The following is an 8,781-nucleotide window of genomic DNA, read 5'->3' as shown; positions in this document are numbered from 1 at the left end:
CTAATCTTTCCCATTCTGTTGTTTTCCTCTATTTCTTTGCATTGATTGCTGAAGAAGGCTTTCTTATCTCTCCTTGCTATTCTTTGGAACTCTGCATTCAGATGCTTATCTTTCCTTTTCGCCTTTGCTTCTCTTCTTCTCACAGCTATTTATTAGGCCTTCTCAGACAGCCATCTTGCTTTTTTGCATTTCTTTTCCATGGGAAAAAAGTTTCCTCTTGAGAAACCTATATGCAGGTCAGGAAGAAACAGTTAGAACCGGACATGGAACAACAGACTGGTTCTAAATAGGAAAAGGAGTATGCCAAGGCTGTATATTGTCACCCTGCTTATTTAACTTATATGTAGAGTACATCATGAGAAGTGCTGGGCTGGAAGAAGCACAAGCTGGAATCAAGATTGCCAGGAGAAATATCAATAACCTCAGATATGAAGATGATACCACCCTTATGGCAGAAAGTGAAGAGGAATTAAAAAGCCTCTTGATGAAAGTGAAAGAGGACAGTGAAAAAGTTGGCTTAAAGCTCAACATTCAGAAAACTAAGGTCATGGCATTTGGCCCCATCACTTCATGGGAAATAGATGGGAAAACAGTGGACACAGTGGTTGACTTTATTTTTCTGGGCTCCAAAATCACTGCAGATGGTGATTGCAGCCATGAAATTAAAAGACGCTTACTCCTTGGAAGGAAAGTTATGACCAACTCAGATAGCATATTAAAAAACAGAGACATTACTTTGCCAACAAAGGTCCGTCTAGTCAAGGCTATGGTTTTTCCAGTGGTCATGTATGGATGTGAGAGTTGGACTGTGAAGAAAGCTGAGCGCCAAAGAATTGATGCTTTTGCACTGTGGTGTTGGAGAAGACTCTTGAGAGTCCCTTGGACTGCAAGGAGATCCAACCAGTCCACTATAAAGGAGATCAGTCCTGGGTGTTCATCAGAAGGATTGATGCTAAAGCTGAAACTCCAATACTTTGGCCATCTGATGCAAAGAGTTGACTCATTTGAAAAGACCCTGATGCTGGGAAGGATTGGGGGCAGGAGGAGAAAGAGATGACAGAGGATGAGATGGCTGGATGGCATCACCGACTCGATGGACATGAGTTTGAGTGAACTCTGGAAGTTGGTGATGGACAGGGAGGCCTGGCATGCTGTGATTCATGGGGTCTCAAAGAGTCGGATACGACTGAGCGACTGAACTGAACTGAACTGATGAATGTACTTAGTGCTACTGAACTCCAAATTCTATGTTATGAATATTTTCCACCATAAATTTTTTAAAGGTAAAATTATTGAGGATTTCAAGATGGTGACAGAGTCTTAAACCAAGCGTGGGCCTGTCTCCTGCTGTACATCTTGTTTGTCCTCCAGTGAGAGTGGTGCCTTTTACCTGTCTTATCTTGCTTCCCTTTAATGCAGGAGTCAAATGAGAAAATGTCACATCCTGGTTCCTAGAGGAGCATCAGGGCGATACAAATGGGAGCCGCTGAGATAAGGAGACAAATGGAACAGGGAGGTGGCCCTTGTGCTGCTGCCCTTTCCAGGTGCTAACTGCTCTGGACTGAGTGTCGCAGGTGGGTGAGTCAGAGCGGAAATACTGATAAGGAGCAACGATCGCAGATCAACCACCGCCTCACTCCTGGAAAGGGTCCAGGGTTTCTCCTCTGTGAATCACTCTAAGAGAGGAAGGGCCTCTCAACTTTCGGACTTTTTTTCGGTCTCTACTTTCCGACTGCCACGTTACCTTCGTCAGGTCTCATGCTGCTCTCCTGCCGTTCTACCAGCGTCCCTCAGAGCACCAACCTGGACCACACACGAGGCAGCAGAAACAGCTATGACGGTGAGGAGGGTCAGAGTCCATTTGCGCATGCCCAGCTTGCAAGCAGCGAAACCTCTTTGCTTTGATTTATTTTTCCTCCTTTCACTTTCCCCAGATTTTTCGTGTGTTTAGATTTTCCTTGAAACCATCAGAAAAATTCACCATGTAAATAAAAACAAAAAAGCCAACAAAAGTCAAGAGCAAGACAATGATAGCACTTGTCTTAAGTGAGTAAATGCAGAAATACACAAATTCTCAACAGAACATAGGCATTGTTCAAGAGTCAGAACAATCTAAAGCGATTGATCTAGGAGTTACCGGTCAAGTAACTTTAATCTGATCATGTGGCCTTTGGAGCTTGGTTTTTTTTTCTTATTAAAAACAAAGATGGCTTCCCTGGTAGCTCAGATGGTAAAGCGTCTGCCTGCAATTCGGGAGACCTGGGTTCAATCCCCAGATCAGGAAGATCCCCTGGAGAAGGAAATGGCAACCCACTCCAGTACTCTTGCCTGGAAAATTCCATGGGTGGAGGAGCCTGGTAGGCTACAGTTCATGGATCGCGGAGAGTTGGACACGACTGAGCAACTTCACTGGTTCACTGGATGTTTCCTGCTGCCCAGAGGTGCTGTGGAGACAATTGGAATTGCCTTTAGAAAGTCCGTAAGCCCCACACAGATGGAACTCACAAGGGTCTGCCCCCCGCATCATGCTGGGCACAGAGAGATCCCTGGCCTTTGCTTATCTCACCCCACACAAGGCCACCGGTTGGTAGTATGCAGCAAGCTGGGAGGGCTTTCAGCAAAGCTACATTCTACTTTGGAGTTATGCGTACATCTGTCATCCTTCCAGACCTTTCAGCAAATCTTTATCCTGTGGGTTTGTGTACTTGGCCCTCTGGTTTGAGAAACACTACCTTAAAAGTGACAGCAGGATTGAAGTCACTGTCGTATGCATTGGAATGTATTTATGATATGCTGATATGGACAGTAGAATGCATTTATGTGAAAATCAACATATACTTCTTTCCTGAGAGTAGGTAATATATTCACGTGCTTAAAGAAAAAAAACCAAAGCTTCCCTGGTGGCTCAGATGGTAAAGAGTCTGCTTACAATGCACGAGACCCGGGTGTGATCTCTGAGTCAGGAGGATTCCCTGTAGAAAGAAATGGCCGCCAACTCCAGTATTCTTGCCTGGAGAATCCCATGGACAGAAAAGCCTGGTGAGCCAGTCATGGGGTCGCAAAGAGTCAACACGACTGAGGGACTATCACACTTCACATGGTTAAAAAAATCAAAGTAAGGACTTGCCTGATGGTTCAGTGGTTAAGACTCTGTGCTTCCAACACAGAGGGTGCGGGTTTGATCTCTGGTTGGGGAACTAAGATCCCACATGCTGCAGGGCACATCCCCACTCCCAAAATTTAAAGTATAAAATGTATCTTGCTTCCATTTCTACTCTCATCAGCCCGATTTCCAATCTCCTTTCCCACCCTTACCTATCCCCAGAGCAAATTTAGTCTTTTCTTGTACACTCTTCCAGAGATTCTTTCTGCAGTTTTTAATATAAGCAAATATGAGTTCTCCTTCCCCTCCACCTCCAGGTACACAAAATGAAGCAAGTTCTTGCCTCCACAGCTGCACCTTGCTCACGTCACTGAATCCTACATCCTGGAGGTCTCTCCTCGCCAGTTCCCAGAGAGCTTCTAAATGTCTTCATTTCAGCAGCAGAGGGTTTCATTGCAGGAGGGTCCCGTGTTTTATTTAAGGAATCCCATGCTGGTAGACATTTTGGCTGTTTCTGGTTGTCAGCTGACTTTAATGCACATCCTAGGAGTGGCCGGTTAGCATTTGAAGCATTTGAAGCAGTCCACATTCCAGGGCTTCCCTTGTCGTTCAGTTGGTAAAGAATCTGCATGCAATGCAGGAGATATGGGTTCAATTCCTGGGTTAGGAATATCCCCTGGAGAAGGAAATGGCAACCCACTCCAGTAATCTTGCCTGGAGAATCCCACAGACAGAGGAGCCTGTTAGTTTCCCAGTCCATGTGTCGCCAGAGTCAGACATGACTTAATGACTAAACCACCACCACCACATTCCAGAGGTGGTGAAAGCAAGGTTCAAGAATCTCAGCAGTCTAAATGGTTCAGTAATTAACATATGAGATATTAGAAATAATTTTTTATTGGGAAAATGAATGTGACTAGCTAGAAAAGTGTTACAATACCCACCACCCTTGTAAGACCAGACCTAACCCTTCTGGAGTGCACCTTAGTCTTTGAGCAACATTTGCAAGATAACAGTAGCTCAGCAGCTTTGGTTAAAGATTTTTTTCTTTTTCTAAATTTACTTGAATTTAAAGAACCAAGTTTCTTTCTCTTGCTCTCTCTCTTTGCATTTGAAACTTGGATTTAACTGCTATTATTGTTTTCATCTTTTGTCTGACTTCTTTTTAAATTAATTAATTAATTTGGCTATGCCAGATCTTAGCTGTGGCATGTGAATTCTTAGTTGAGGCATGTGGGATCTAGTTCCCTGACCAGGGATCAAAATCGGGCCCCCAGCACTGGGAGCATGGAGTCTTAGCCACTGGACCACAAGGCAAGTGCCTTATCTAACTTCTTTGTATATCTTTCCTATATTTATAGTTTTCAAGAATGATTAAAATAATGCAATCGTACTGCAAAAAGTTGGAAAACAGAGAAAAGAGATAAGGTCGTTGACTCAGAATCCCATCATTGTAACACAGCCGTTCGGGTGCATTCCCTCCGGGTTCTGTGCCTCTGCTTAGCTAACATCAGAGTGGAGGTAAAATCCTATGTGCTCCACTGTGGTTTATTCCCCCCTCACACTGTGCCATCAACAGAGGTTCTTTGGAAGTCTATGGTCTTTCTAGTGTTGATAGAATATTAAAGGATGGAATTTCTTTAACACTGTTTCTTACTTTTACTTTCAGGAGAGCTGTTCTTTAAAAGGGGCTTCCCAGGTGGCGCTAGGGGTAAAGAACCTGTCTGCCAATGAAGGAGATGTCAGAGATGCGGGTTCGGTCCCTGGGTCCGGAAGATCCCCTGGAGGAGGAAATGGCAACCCACTCCAGTATTCTTGCCTGGAAAATCCCATGGACATAGAAGCCTGGCGGGCTACAGTCTATAGGGTCACAAAGAGTTGTACATGACTGAAGCAACACCTTCTTTAAAAAAAAAAAAATATAAGTGTTGGTTTTCTCTCCCTGTGCCCAGGTCTGAAGGTCCCATCTAGCTGTCTTCATCCTGGCTTTTGCTATCTATGTCCCTAGGTCTTCAGGGCTCCTCCTTGTAGCTACACAGGGAATGCGTAGACATTGTTCCTAAGCACATTTAACTTACTGGAATTTAAACCTAACCTCTAGACATCACTCCTCTTGCATAACTCATGGCTGATAGCAATGGATGCCATCGGGTCTGAAACAGTGCTGGCAAGGCCTGAGCAATGAACATGTGTGTCATTTAAAGTGGTTCCTGACCAGTGGCCAAGACAGCGGAACCCACCTGCAAGGGGCCAAGCAGATAGGTTGATGGTTTTGCCAAGGTTCTTGAAAAATAATAAATTAAAGATCCTAGAGATGCCTTGACTGTCACTGTTATGGCAGGAACTAACAGGTTATACACACAAAACCATGGATGATGTCATTGTGGGGAAATTTAAGGGATTTTCAAAGATAATTTTTTTTTCTTCTTTTCACTCTGATGTTAGGATAGCTATGACTCCATAATTCGCTGGAATGACCTAAGCTAATTTGGTTGGTCTTCCAGCATATTCTCTCAGTAAGCTTTAAGAATGAGAAGTAGATAGGGGCCATTGGTCCCGTCCCCTAATTTCTCCCTGTAGTGGCATGTTACAAGTGAGTCTTAAACCAAATTCTGCCAAGAGCAAGCCTGCATAAAAGCCATCTACACAACCTGTTCTTGTAAAGTCAGGATGTCTCCACTTACAGGCACGTGTCTAGCACCTTGCATGAGATGTTCACTTGGAGGTGGGAAAGCTGACATTCTGATGGTAGGATGAGTTGACTGTAGTGAGTCAGGCAACAGGCTGAAGGTTCATGCTATCTAAACAGGCTGAGCAGGGGGCAGGAGCCGGCAGGCATCCCATAAGTGGCTGATTCCCGGGCTTGCCTTCCCCTCTGTGATCTGAGCAGAGAGGGAACCTACATATCAGCCTCCCAGCAGCCCCTTGCTTGTCTCCAGCCCTTTTCTGGCCCTGGCACCAGGGAGCCCCTGTTTCCCCAGAGTCAGGAAACCCCCAGGAAGTGCAGAGACTGGTTCTGGTCCAGAAAAGCTTGGCAAGATGCTGTTCTGGGGTCAGATTTCTGGGAAAGCGCCTGAAACTATAGCTGTGGTTTTTCTCAATAGAAAACCCTCTTCCCCATTCTGACTATGGCAAGCGAAAGGAGCTGACTGTGCAAGCAGCATCCTGTGAGGACTGGACGCAGAGATACCACGAATCCCAGCAGCCGTCTTGCTGGTGGCCTCTTCCCAAGTCTCCTGTCCCCAGGAAAACCAAGATTAAAAAAAAAAAAATGTGGAACCTGGTCCAGCCTGGTTCCTACCCAATCTGAGATCCCGGCATGAACTCTTCACAGACAGATTTCTGAAGATCTGTTATGCACCTGACACTTTGCAAGGTTCTAGGCTGGTGGGAGGAAGGGATTGTCTCCACGGGAACTGACTTGGATGTTCTAAGTGCCCTCTAGGTGCTTGCCTGAGTCTGGAGGAGGGACTTCAGAACTCCTGGACTCTCTCAGGAGCTGAGAGAGGCTTTACAAAGGAGATGATGCCTGAGCCAGATCTTTTATTTTTTTCCTGCACTGGGTCTTCGTGGCTGTGTGCAGGCTTTCTCCAGTTGCGGCTAGCAGGGGCTATTCCCCAGTTGCGGTGTGCAGGCTTCTCATTGCGGTGGTTCTCTTGTAGAGGAGCACCGGCTCTTGGCCTCACAGGCCTCATAGTTGTTTGTTGCGGCTCGTGGGCTCCAGAACGCGAGCTGAGCCAGGTCTTGAAGGGCAGATTTGCCAGGTAGAAAAGATGACAGTCCCCTCAGGAGGAAAAGTGGGCTCTTCAAGCTTCTTGAATGGAATTGCAATTGTATCAAGATTTTGAGTAAATGACTTGGAGGTCACTTTCCCCAACTGGAAATCTCCCAGTGCAGTAACATGCTCTTTCTGGGAACTTAAAGGGGATTTTATTTATTTTTAAACTAATAAACACTGTGTCACCCCAGGAAGCCGAATTTCAAAAACAGTGAGACAAAAAAGCGTGCTGGTGGGAGTTTTCCAGTTCAACTTTCTGTTGGAACAAAATTAGTCAAGAATGTGTTTTTATCAAGAGAGAGTCATTTTACTGAAATGCCTTGAGCTTTTGATCTCAAAGATAGCAAACATCAGCCAAGAAATCTTAGTTCTGCTTCAGACTTTGGCTGCATCTTACATAGGGCGGCTCCTCACTGGATCAGAAACCTGGTAACAGAGCTGACTGGAGATGGGGGTGAGTGGGCACGGAAAAAAAGCTATTGAATTCACTCTGCTAATGGAAAGCTCAGTAAAGTGAAGACAGCCAGACTGCTCACACCCCTGTTAGAATGTCTCTTTAAACTCTATGGGTTAATTAACAGCCATTTAGGGGCATTTCTAGAAATGGGCCCAGAGCCAAGCAAGTCTGGACCCATCCTAAAACTGTGTCCTCCCCACTACTTGGAAACAAGCAGGCCCCTCACCTGCAAACTGCCCTTAACCTGGGCAGAGGCTGTGGGGAAGGGGTTGTAACGTCCTTGTTTAACATGTTAATTGATGGGACTTTCCTTCTCTCTCATCGCTCCTCTCTACCTTTTCACATGCTGGAAGCACAAACCAAAACCATAATGAGGTAGCACTTCTCATCTATTAGGATGGCTGTTATCCAAAAAAGTAAAGAGAAAATAAGAAGTGTTGGCTAGGAACTGGAGGGATTGAAACCCTTGTGCATGGTTGGTGGGTAAAATGCTGCAGCTTCTGTGAAAAAAAGTATGGTGTTTCCTTGAAAAATAAACATAGATTACCATATGATTCAGCAGTTCCCTTTCTGGATACGTTGCAGGAAGGGGAACCCCTTCCAAGCCCGAAACTGGGCTCTTGTCTAATACTCGGAAATGAATTGTCTGAGGAGACACATGTGCTAACAAAGCAAGAGATGTTATTGGGAAAGGGCGCCCGGGTGGAGAGCAGTAGGGTAAGGGAACCCAGGACAACTGCTCTGCCACGTGGCTTGTAGTCTCGGGTTTTATGGTGATGGGGTTAGTTTCCAGGTTGTCTTTAGCCAATTATTCTGACTCAGAGTCCTTCCTGGTGCTGCACGCCTTGTTCAGCCAAGATGGATGCCAGAAAGAAGGATTCTGGGAGGTGGTCAGACATCTGGTGTCTCCTTTTGACCTTTCCCGAATTCTTCCAGTTGGTGGTGGCTTATTAGTTCCGTGTTCCTTAGCAGGACCTCCTGTCGTAAAACAACTCATGCAAATGGTTACTATGGTGCCTGGCCAGGGTGGATGGTTTCAATCAGTATGCTTCCCCTAACAGGTATATCCCCACAAGAATTGAAAGCAAGGTCTTGAAGAGCTATTTGTACACCAATGTTCATAATAGCATTATCCACAATAGCCAAAAGGTAGCAACAACCCAAATGCCCATGGGTGGATGAATAGGAAACAAAATATGTTATTTATACAATAGAATATTATAGAATATTATTCCATCTGAAAAGGAAATGAAATTCTGGCATATGGCACAACATGGGTGAACCTTGAAAATATTATGCCAAGTGAAATAAACCCGACACAAAAGAACAGAGGATTGTATAATTCTGTGTATATGAGGTACCAGAAGCAGTCAGACTCAAAGAGACAGGAAATGGAATGGTGGTTATGATAGCTTATGGTGAACAATGTTGGATTCATGATCT

This window comes from Bos indicus x Bos taurus, chromosome 24 (genome assembly GCF_003369695.1).
Source record: "Bos indicus x Bos taurus breed Angus x Brahman F1 hybrid chromosome 24, Bos_hybrid_MaternalHap_v2.0, whole genome shotgun sequence".
NCBI classification, from domain to species: domain Eukaryota; kingdom Metazoa; phylum Chordata; class Mammalia; order Artiodactyla; family Bovidae; genus Bos; species Bos indicus x Bos taurus.
Note: the sequence above shows the minus strand (reverse complement) of the source record.